This window comes from Talpa europaea (assembly GCF_964194135.1).
Source record: "Talpa europaea genome assembly, chromosome: 8".
NCBI lineage: Eukaryota > Metazoa > Chordata > Mammalia > Eulipotyphla > Talpidae > Talpa > Talpa europaea.
In genome coordinates, this window is record NC_140075.1 from 100150519 (window position 1) to 100162841 (window position 12323).

Here is a 12323-nt window from a genome sequence, read left to right on the forward strand (position 1 = left end):
GGCTTTTGTAAATAGGGCTGCAGTGGACATAGGAATGCATATATCCCTTCAAATTAGTGTTTTTATATTCTTGGATAATGCTGAGAAGTGAATTTAAACAGATATATTTTTAATATTTTGAGAAACATCCACATTGTTTCCCACAGGGGTGGCCCCATCTACACTCTCATCAGCGGTGGAAGGGGGTTCTTTCTCCTCCACACGCTGGCCAGCGCCTTTTGTTTCTGGTTCTTTTCATGTGGGCCTTTCTCACAGATATGAGGTGGTGTCTCATTGTGGTTTTGATTTGCATTTTCCTGATGATCAATGATGAGGATTTTTCATGTGACTGTTGGCCATCTGTGTGTCTTCTGTGGAGAAGTATCTGTTTAGTTCTTCTGCCCCTTTTTTGATTGAGTTATTTGTTTTTCTGTTGCATTGTATGAGTTTTTGTAGATGCTGGAAGAAACTATGCCTGTAAACCAATGACACATAATAAAAGTAGGTCCTTGAAGAAGGTCCTTGTGTTCAGTGTCAGCTGGGATTGTGTTTTTCCATTACAGTGAAGCAACTTTGAATGAAGTGACTGCTGTATCAGGAAGCCTGCAGCACAGGGACCTTATCAGATGCTCCGTCATCCCCTTGGCTGACATTTTATTCACTCATGTGGGTTAGTTGAGGCTGCTGCTGCCTATGATGGTCAAGGTAATAGTTACTCATTAGCATTTGACTCTGCTCTGGGCTCATGTGAAGAGGGTCTGTGCCACCCCAGCTGCTTGCAGGAGTTGGTGACCAAATGTAAGTGAGTACAATTCAAGGAAGGAAAAATGACAAAGAAGTAGGCCGCGCGCAGTATTTGACATTTCCACACCGCCATCTCCTCATCTGTAGAATGGGTATAATCACACTCACTTGTAGAGTTATGAGGGGCAAGTAAAGTAATGTACATGAAGCACTTAACAGCACCAGGTATGTGCTGAATGCTTACCTAATGGTATTTTATAATGTCAGCCCTGGGCTAGTGGTAAAAGCCACCACAGGAAACAGCGGTAGAAGAGGTCACTGCAGGCCAGCAGGTTCAGGAAGGCTTCCTGGAGGAAGAGGGACACTTCAAATTGGATTTTTAGAGGCAGTAATATGGTAAGAAGAAAGGGACCATGTGAATAGTTCCTCCCCTTCTTGACACCCACAGCCCAAAGCATGCCCCGTGGCTGACTGTGGCTGGCATAGAGACCAGATCTGGCTGGCATAGAGACAAGCTGGCTGGACCCTGCAGAATGGCAGTGACTGGCCACTTGCGTGTTGCCTACTGTCTGACTCAGTTGTCCTACTCAGCCCAGGACATACCCAGAGCACTGTGAGGGGGAAAGCATGTTCACCCAGCTCTCTCAGGAGCCTGCGTACTACCATGTTCCTCTGATTAATCTTCTGAACACCTTGGTGGGCTGAGAAAGATGCTTGTCTCAACAGCACCTGGATGGATTATGGGCACAGGCTTTTGAGGCTGCCTCAAGGGGTCCTGGTCTGTGCCTCAAGCTCATTGGCCTGTCTTCTGTGAAGCCCCCCTGGATACGGTTGTAGCATAGTAGACTAGAACTATGTGAAATGGGTGTTAGAATTAGTTGTGCCATAATCAGCCTGCCAGTCTGTGAGTTTCTCCAACATAAGAATTCTTTGTTTTGTTTGTTTGCATCCTCATAACTTAGCACAGTGTCTGGTGCATAATTGGTGCTCAATTTTTCAATGAAACATATCAGTAGAAATTCCCTCGAGTGGATTTCTGCCCAGATGCCTATCACACAATTCAGGTCACGCTGGGTGCCTTCGCTCCTAACCTCGCGTGGTCAGGTGTGGTCCTCTACCTGTGGGCCACTCATTGAGCATGTTTCAGTGATTGGGAGTCCTGCCCTGCTGATTATGGGGGTGCTCCTAAGAGCCTGATGACATCACCTGTGACAGAGCCTGACATGGATGTCTCCCGGAGCTTGTCCATTTCAGTTTATTTCCATTACCAGGGATGCTCCTAAGTAGATATCAACCCTCCTGCCCCAACCCCTTCCCCCTGTGAAACAGATAATGGGAATAGAAGAAGTGGAGATGCTCTGTCTTCCAGCAGCGCTGGGCTAGTCAAGTGAGTAGAAATCTCTCTGGGACACAGATTGAGACATCAGGTGAAAATCTCAGGACAGCAAGTGGCCACAGATGTTTTTCTCCCAAAGTGGGGCTTAGGAACAGTGGCCACGTGGCCACTGTCTACACTGGGACTTAGATCTACCACACATGAGGTAGTTCTCTGCAGCCAGGACAGTGGGAGCTGGAAGTGGTCTGCCTCCCTAGAGAGGGTCTGTCATTTACAGGTACTCCTGCTATAATGGACCAGACGCGCTGGCTCCTATTTGGGGAACATGCTGTAGTAGCCCAACCAGCCAAGGCTGGTGGGAGCCGAGTTCACTGAGGTTACTGTTCCCTCACCACCTGCTGGGGTGCGATCCTCACTTGTATGATCGATGCTGCAGTGCACCTCATAGGAGCGGAAGAAGACAGAGCTGTCGCAAGGGAGCAGAGTAACACAGCTCTGCTCCCCACCATTGGTGAGAAGTTGTGATAGCACCAACACTGCCAGGCACACCCAGGAAGAGGGGAGCTAAGATAGGGGGCATGCGAGCCTCTGAGTAGGCAGGTCTGTAGAACTTGGTCTCTGACCTGGTCAGAACTGGGGAAGGGCACAGGGAGAAGGAAGTAGCTTGTCCTCAGGCAAGGGACAGGGAACGTGGGGCAGCCTGAGGTGTGGCTCTGGAGACAGCAGGGTGGCACTAGGCTTCCTGTCTGGGTTGTGTGTGCCAGTGAGAGCAGGGCTGACTCCAGATGGCCCCGTGCAGTCCTCACCAGTGCATTTTCCAGTACAGGACAGGCCAAGGGACATGAGCTGGAGGCAGGGCCAGGATGAGGGGATGTGGTCGGAGACTCCCCTGTCAAACTGCCTGGCCTCTGGGCCCAGGTGGAGGACTCTGGGAGCTTCACGCAGCCTTCCCCATTTTCTCTATTGCTTCTCTGCTCCTGGGTTTGAAATGTCTCCTTTGATGTGTTGGTGAAGAGCTTGGGGCTTTAGGGTCGTCTCTAGCTGTGTCATTTCTTAGCCGTGGGGTCTTGGGCAAATGACCTTCACCTCATGGGGGCTCCTTTTCTTCATCTGTAAAATGGAGATGATAATGGTGTCTACATGAGAGGGTTGTTGTCAGGAACGAGTGAACGTGTAAAGTGCTCATCACATGCCTGGCACATCAACAAAATTTAGCTATTTTTATTCCTGTGTGTTCTGTGGGCTTGCCCTCAAGTGGATATCGACCTCTTCAGATGCTCCAGGTAGCTCCAGTTATGAGGAGGGGAGACAGTCTTCTGTCATCTGCTGTGTGGGCAGGGGATTTACCTTTCAAGATAAGGGGCCTGGGACGGATGTGTTTCGAGGGATATCTTGAAGGGGAGGTCACACACAGATTTGAGGCTGAAGGGATGCTTAGAGAAGAGAAGCTGTTGTGGGCGGGGATACACAGTGGTCAGTTTCCCTGATAGGATTGCTTGAGTTGGGCCGGGGACCTGCTCCTCTGTACTCTTCACAGTCTGGCCTGGGCTGATCTGGAAGGTGAGCAGACTTCGGAGCTGGGCCCCAGTGAGCAGTGTTCACTGTTGGAATGATCAGTTGGTTAAATGAGTGTTCCTTTAAGAGGCAAGAACAATTCACACAATCCTCAGACAATTCCGTCTGCTCAAGGAACGTGCTAATACATTGATTGAGGTGGGGGGCAGCAGAGGAGGAGGCCAGCTCATGCTCAGGCTCTGGGGGGGAGGCTGGTCTGCTGACTGGACTTCCCTTGGCCACAGGCCAGAGGCCCCACCTGGTGGCCTCCGTCCTCTCCAGCCGGCAGCTCTCACAAGCCTCTTCCCTGCCCCAGATGAGAATGGCAGGGGAAGGTGGTAGCTGAGTTACATGGACCTTCCCCAGGAGCCTGTTCCTCCTCCCCTGCCTTCCTCGCTGTGTGCTGGGGCTGTCCAGCACGTGTGCATGAGCACCTGGCTCTGCTGTGCCAGGAGGACCCGAGACACCTGCCTGCTACGGTGGGTGGCATGAGGGCCAGGGGTCTCTACGGGAGGCCATGCAGAGCACTGCTGTCCCCCAAGGCCTGTGAGCTCTTTAAATGTGGAACCCATCTCCTCAAAGATTTGGATCTTGGCCTGCTCTCGCAGCTTGAATGCTGAGTGTCTGCACATACCCACAGCCCTCAGCGTAGCTTAATCAGCCCGAGGCCAGAAGACTTAAAACGTTCACCACCAAGATGCTTGGGGAAGAGGCAGCTGGGGTTGCTTGCTGTCCTCTGTGGGCTTCTCCTGCTAGCCTGGGATAGAGGGAGCCAGCACCGGCCACCCCGACTGGCTTTATCAGGTGTCCCCGAGCTTCTCACATGCTCTGGTCATCCTGGGCACCTGGGTGGTGTCAAAAAACATGTGAAACTCATGGAATTGGAAATTCTTCAGATAGCAGGTGATTATATGCCCCAAAGGCTGTCTCCTGTTGAGACCCCAGAGGAAACTTACCTTTAGTCGGGGATTACCTCCCTGCTCTTCCCCTGGGGATTCACTCTAACAGCCCTGTGTGCGGGGACGAGACGGGACTCCTGACAAGGTCACTGGAGGTTGAGGTTCCTCTGGGGTGGTTTCCTTTTCTGTGTCGATGCTCATTTCTGCATTGTGCAGTGGCCCCGGTTTCCCTAGAAGAAGGAAGCGTGTCCGCTGGGGGCTCTAGGCTGGCACTGACGGGGCTCCATCCTTAGGGGGTTTTGCTTTGCTGGGCCCAGGAGAGCCTGGGTTTGTGGGTCGACTCTAGGCCAGCCGTGCCTAGGCCCTGCCATACCCAGGCCGTGGGTTGAAGTCTCCTGGCCAGTTGCTGCCTTTGCTGAGCTGAGGGCTTTAGGACTAGACCTGGGGACCGGGCTTGTCTCCTGAGCCAGCTCACATAGACGGGTAGAAGCTGCTGGAGGTGGAGGGCATGTGGGGAATGGCAGGACCTGAGACGACTTGTGCACTTACTTGGTTGGAGAGGGGCCATGGCTGCTGAGGACTGGGAGTGGGGAGGGGCAGAGGGGTGTCAGGGGTGTCTCTGCGCAGTTCTAGCCAGATGCTCAGCAGATGTTGGGTACAATTGTGCTTCACAGAGAGGATGTGGGTGGCAGTGCAAATCCAAGATGGCAGCTAAAACTGCATCAAAAGGCCTGCTGGTGGCGGCCGAGCCCCTTCCTTGGGTGGATGCAGGGCGGGTGCAGAGCAGGGAGAGTTGACTCCCAACCTGCTCTGAAGGTGCGCTTTCAAGTTCTTCAAGATCTGTGGGTTTGGGCCCTTTCGCCTGTAGGCAGGAGAAAACCTGATCTGTCTGCAGTGGCAGCTGGATGCAGGGCTCAAAGACACGGACTCTCTCTCTCCATTTCTGTGCCCCCTGTCCCCTGTGTCAGTTCTCAACCCTACGCCCAGCCATTCCAAGCTCCAGTCCTCTTGCTCAGAGTCTCACAGATCTTGTTGGCCCTGACCAGGTCTCATTACCCCTCAATCTAGATACGTGGCCAGTGTCATGCCCTGTGGCTGGCGTTGGCCCAGCAGGAAGTCTGTGATGAAGCGGTGTGGTCTCCCTGAGGAATCAGAGGGAGGACGTCTCCTTTCCGTCCAAGGCCTGGCCCTTAATCCACTTCTCCTCGGAGGCAAACCCTGTGGGGAAAAGGAGCAGGGACCGTGGGGCAGGACTTGGGTGTTAGCTCTGTGACAAGTCACGGTGGCCTGGACGTGGCCTTAGAGCCCAGCCTCATCAGGAGATAAGCACTGGAGGAGCGGGCTTTGAGAGAAGAGCAGGGCTCCTGAGGAAAGAATGACCTCTCCATTCTGGCCTTGGGGACCAGGCCAGAGCTGGCAGGGACACTGCAGGAAGCCCACGTTAGTCCCACACCTGAAGTCTGCCTAAGCCACAGCCACCTCAAGGTGGCTGCCCTGTGAGGCGGTTTCTGTTGGATTAGCATTTATGGAGCCTGCTGAGGCACCAGGCCTACTGCTGGGGGGTTTACGGGAACAGCCCTGTGCTGAGTGGGGTCATCATTCCCTGCAGAGAGTAAGAGACTGCATCTCAGACCAAGGCTGTGGACTCCAGAAGCCACTCTTTTCTCCTCACAAAGCTGCCTCTCAGCAGGGGCAGAGCCTGTCATCTGTTGGGAGTGGGAGCTATTGACGAGACCCCGCTGTCAGATAGTCTTCACCCCCATTCTGCTCTGTGACTCTTAAGTCAGTTAATCTAAGCCCAAGTCTAAGAAAATGGGGCAAAGAATACTCTGACAAGTGTATTAAGAGTCTGAATAAGACTAAATAGGAAAGTGCTTTGAAACATACATCTGAGGTCAACAGAAGGGGATCTGAGGAGTCTGACCCCACGCCCCGAGGTCGGAGCCCAGGTGCCGCGGGCCTTTGTCTGCAGCAGCCCCACCTCCTCTAGGCCCTGCCTCTCGTGCCCTTTTCCTGGCAGCCACTAGTGCTTCTTCTTGTCCCTAGGTTACTCCCTGCCCTCTCCCCCAAATTTTATTTCAGGGCTCTTCTTAATATAGATGAAATACATGTGCCCCATACAAACATCAGAAATACAGACAAACCAAAAGAACATAAAAATATCCACCCTTCTGTCTACCCACAGCCAACCTCTGTTAGCATTTTAGTGTGTTCCCTTCCAGACCTCTCTATACTTAGCATATTTGTGACTTTTTTGGTAAAACTGAGATTATAACCCATACACTGCTTTGTGGCCTGCTTTTTCCACTTCACTGCAAATCATAAACACGTTCCGTGACCATACGTGCATGTCTGCCACACGTTAGCAGCTGTGCACCATCTTCATTGTTTGGATAAATGGATATGTTTAACTGAAAAGCCTCTATTTTTGGACATGTAGGTTGTTTTTAGCATGATGCATGAGGCTGTGATGAACGCCTTCCCAGCCTGGTCTCTGTGCTAGTTCTTAATGATTTCCTTAGAAGAGGTTTCTGGAAGTGGAGTTTTTGGGTCAGAAGAGAAGTACTTCAGGTGTCCAGACTGCACCTGTGTGTGTTCCTGCCCACAGTATGTGGGCCCAGCTGCCTTTCATTCTGACTAATACTGAATGGAATCCCTTTGATGTGAAAGTGAACATTTATTCTTTAATTGTGTGTCAAGTGTATGTTATTTGAGAAAAAAAAAAACAGAAAATATAGTCAGTGACCATGCTGCCACTCGAGCTAGTTGACCACTGTTAAATATATATATAATATAAACATATGTATATACAAATGTATATTTAAAGATATATTTGTTGAAATATAGATATATATCTTTAAATAGCCACATACATATGACAAGCATTTAATGTTATATATAAAATACATATAAATATACATTTAAATATACATTTTAAGCTTACATATTTATTATTTTATACACAATAAGGATTATGCTCTATATACTATTTTAAAGATTAATTTTATTTATTTATGCATACAAGAACTGGGATGTAGGCCAGAGGTGTGTGTGTGGGGGTGGTGGTGAGAGGATTCACTAGAGACAGAGTAGGGAGTAGAACAGGCAGATCTACTGAAATACACCACCACAGGGAGCAGCAGGTGAGACAGGAGAGGTCTGCTGCACCATATGTGGGCTAGCAACCTGGGCTGGGATTGAACTCTGGCCATAGAAATGAGAGTGCTGAAACTTAACCCCTACAATCACCAGGGAGCCTCTTGGATATACTACTTTAAATTCTACTTTTTCATTATCTGTTTATGGGTGTACAATTGTTTTGCCATGTAATTGAATATTTTTGAGAACGGAATTGAATGTTCAGTGGTGTGCCTTATGGATAATTTTGAACCAGTTGCTTGCAAAGCATTGCTGTTGTTTCAGTTTTTCATATTATAAATATGATTTTAAATATAAGTGTCATTTAAAGAATAGCTTTATTGATATATAATTCACATAACATAAAATACAGTCTTTTCAGGCATACAATTCAGTGATTTTCAGTGCATTCAGAATTGTGCAACAGTTCAGTTTTTTGGGAATTTGATAAAGTTATGTTGAACCTGTAGATCAATTTTGGGAGTATTTTAATCTTAACAATAATAGGTTTTCCAATCCATGAACATGGGATGTCTTCTCTAATTTCTTTCAAAAAGATTTTTGTAGTTTTCAGTGTATGTCATATATTTTTTTGTTAAACTTATTCCTGTGTTTTCTTCAATTCCACGATAAGTAGAATTATTTTCTTAATTTCATTTTCAGATTGTTTATTGCTTTTGTACAAAAATGACTTGCATATTGTATATCGATCCTTTATCCTGCAACCTTGCAGAACTAATTTTTTAACTAATAATTTTTTTGTGAATTCTTTATAATTTTTCTCTCTATATAAGGTCATGTCATACACAAATAAGAACTGTTTTAATTTTTGCTTTCCATTCTGGATGCTTTTTATTTCTTTTTGTTCCCTAATTGCATTGACTTGAGCCTCCTATACAATGTTGAATAGAAGTGTCCAGAGCAGAGATAAATTGTCTTATGGCGAAAGCTTTCCATCTTTTACCATTAAGTGTGTTACCTGTGGGTTTTTCAAATTGACTTTATCAGGTTGAAGAAATTCTCTTCTTCTTCTAGCTTGTTGAAAGTTTTTTTTGTCATGAAAGATTGTTAGCTTTTATCAAATGCTTTTTCTGCTCAGACGATCGTGTAGATTTTGTGCTTTAATTTTAAATATAATGTGCTACATTGATTGTTTTTCATGTTTAACCAAACTTTCATTCCTGGGGCAGATCCTACTTAGTCATGGTATATAATCCTTTTTATGTGTTGCTGGGTTCTGTGCTGATAGTCTGTTGAGGGTCTTTATGTCTGTATTCATAATTGGATATTGGTGTAGTTCTCATGTGATGTCTGACCAATTTTGGTTTAAGTAATAGCAGTGTCACAGAATGAGTTGTGAAGTGTTTCCTTCTTTTCTTTTTGGGAAGAGTTTGTGAAGGATTGGTGTTAATTCTTCTTGGCAATTGATAGCATTCACCAGCAAGCCATCTGAGCCTGGGCTTTCCTTTGTACAAAGTTCTTAAATTGCTGATCCAATCTCTTGTTACTCTTATGTTTTAGCAGATTTAAGTAGCTTTAATTGTCCACTTTCTTATACATGGCATCTTTTCACTGGTGCTCTGAGCTTCTCAGTCATGGCAAACAACACTATTCAGAAAGGAATAATCTTTAGCCAGTAAATTACCAGCTGTGGGGAATAGTCTGATATTCAATACCAGCTGACTTTGAGGAATAGTCTCTCTGTTCTTTTATAACAACACCTTGAGTAGCATCTCACCCCATGTTAGAAAGAAAATTGAACACATATTGTGTCGTCATGGGAAGCAGCACTTCCCTTGCGATGAATTTGCAATTGATTGACAAAATCAGTTTGGTGGATGAGTTTTAATTTTTCCTGCCAGGAAACTGCCAGCCATTGCCAGATTTAAGCAGGGGGGATGACTTAATTAAGTTTATAAGCAAGAAAAATCTTTCTGGCACAGAGTGGAGAATAGGTTAGAAAAAATTAAGATTATGGGTAGGAGGTGTCTAGGGAGGTGAGTTGGCTTTGTTGAGCTGGCTTTGGGCCCTTCCCCTCCACTGCTATGTGTCCCAGAGTGCCCGATTCTGCAGGCTCTGTCCGAGGTGCCCACCTGTTGGTTGCTACCTGGGTTTGGCCAACAGGAAGCAGTGACAGGAAACTGGAGGGCAACAGGATATTTTCTATCTGCCTGCTCGGGCAGCATTTTTGACAGCAATCGCACCTCTTAAATTGCTCCAGCTGCGGTCAGATAAGCCCACCCTTGTGGCTTCTGCACCTAAGAGCTTCTGCAGGGTTTTGTCTCATTCAGTAGCCCCAGCTCTGGGGTCTTGTAGTTTCAACTCCTCAGTCTTTCCAGCCCTAAGGTTCTTAGTGGCCTCCTGCTGTTGCTGAAGGCTGGTGCAGCACCATCCTGTTTGGCTTCTTATCTATTTCATGCCCCATGCAGAAGTTCCATACATGAAATCTCCCTTATTTGAAAGAACTAAAGCGAAGCATCCTAGCTGGGTTGTGACACGCACCAAAGGTGCTGTGAGAGCCCAGTGTACTTCCCAACATCCAGGAAGGTGTGTTGGGAGTCAGGTAGGGTGGTCATCCAGGAAGGAATCAAGGTAACTCTGGGATTTTTATCTTAGCTCACTGGGCAGGTAATGGTGTGAAACCGGGTTGAGATGACCAGAGGAGCCAATTTTCCTCAGGGGTGGGAGAGGGGAGGAAAGAAGCTGAACATGGTGATACCTCCATGACCGCAAGGGGGTGCTATCCAGGCAACCATTCTAATTCTGGGGCTGCTCCTCAGCATAAGGGTCTCCAGGCTGTTGGTTTGGGGGTCAGGGTTTGGAATTGTCTGTGTGAAGATTTGTTTACAAACCAGGAGTGGTTGAACCTCATACAGAGGAGCAGAGAGAACAGGGAGGGCCGGGCCAGGGCCCAGGAGCCTTGCCTGGATGGAGAGTGCCTGGACTAATGGACTAAGAGTCCAGGACTCTGGACTAATGGGAGGGAGAAGAATGCAGGTGACGCTGTGCCCCCTGGGGTTCAGTGCCTGGAACACACAGCATTTGCACATTTGTGCAGACTTACATTCTCAAGTAGATTGAAGTTAAAATGTGGCGAAGGCAGTGAGGAAACAGTGGACTCAATGTCAGGCCAGGTCAGTCTGAGGTTTAATGTACAAAGGAAAAATCCACACTGAGGCAGTCAAGTGGAACCCCTCCTTCGCCCCCCCACATACAAAGTCATCTTTTCCTGTATTGCCAAAGCTTGGCTTCCTGGTGAGGCCTCTGTTAACCAGAGCAAGGGGCAACATGGCCCAGCATTTCTGTAGATTCCAGAGCATATGTCTGGGACATGCCAGCTGGCCCCGTGTCCTGATCTGTGGAACCCACACTGTGCTCCAGGTGGCCTGCTGGTTCACCCGCCCTCACATCAGCCAGGCCCAGGCCCCACGCTTGTCTTCTTCCTGGTCACCTCTTCCTGGTGAGGAGTCTGCTCTGGCCGACACCTTGGTGACAACCTGTCCAGCCCCTTGTCCACATCAGTCTCTCCTGCCTCCTATTCTTACTCTTCGTAATCAGTACCACCGTTTGGCATTCAGCTTTTGTTTAATTATTTCACATCTGCCACTTGCCTCTCAAACTAGATTGTATAATTGACTGACTCACTGGATCAGCACATCTGTGAGGGCTGCTCTGGGGTGGCCACTGAGGCTGTCATAGCTTAGCAGTGCTTTGTACTGCTGCAGCTGCCCCAAGGACGGGGGCTGCCAGCCAGGGGGGCCGTTCTTTAAATGCATTCCCCTGGCATCCAGGGGCAAAGTGTGGGAGATAAACTCTCCCCAAATAACACACAAGCAAATGCGCAGTATTGTCAGTGTATTCTGAAATCCTGTCCATTTTAGATGGAAACAGATGTGGGTTTGGGCCTGATGTAAGTAAGTCCTCTTGTCTCTGACTCCCCTTCTACCCACACACTGGCCTTCAGGCTGGATCATCCCTGCTTGTGGACTTTCAGGTTGCTCAGCTCTGCAGAAACCATCTCCTGCTTCTCATTTACTTGGAAAGTCAGTGGCTTTGGACTGCCTTCCTGCCCTTTTCTCCCTGCTTTGTGTTCTGGCTGCGGCAGTTTTCACTGTTAAGATTGGATCCTTCTAGGGTCTCCTTGGAGTGTGGATGCATGCAGAGCTAGCCAGGTGCTAAAGGATCTCCCAGCTCTGACTCTGTTTAAAAATTTAAAGCTGTTGACTCCCAGGACAGTGCTCGCTTGGCCATCAGCCATCTTCCTGTTTTTCCATCATTTCCAAACCTTGTCTGGTGTTCATTTTCTTCCCCGAAATGTTCCTGATGCTTCGGGAGAGAAAAAAGCAGCCATATTTGGAAAGCTCACAGCAATCTGGGGGTGGGAGCAAAGCACAGACTGTTCTGTGGAGAAGGCGGCTGTCAGCCTATCCCTGCCTGCTCTAAGGTCCTCAGGGCTGGAGCCGACTAGCAGGAGGCTGCGGGGGCCTTGGCGGGCCCACACCCTGGGCCAGGCTCTCTCTGCAGGGAGAGGAGCTCGGGTGGCCAGCCCATGCGCTGCGCCAGCTCTGGAACATCGGCAGGAAATGCCTGGTAATAATGACAGCGTTTTAAAAATTCTAAACCCTATTCAAAGCACTTGTCCCTTAACTCCGTTTCCCCTCCCCCCAACAACC

The 12323-nt window shown here is 48.4% G+C and overlaps 1 protein-coding gene across 4 annotated transcripts in view; it reads left to right on the plus strand.

The window, feature by feature from the left end:
• Nucleotides 1-12323, plus strand: part of TTC7B (tetratricopeptide repeat domain 7B) — a gene marked incomplete at both ends in the record, with an annotated part of 220263 nt that overhangs the window by 27646 nt on the left and 180294 nt on the right. The window lies entirely within an intron of this gene.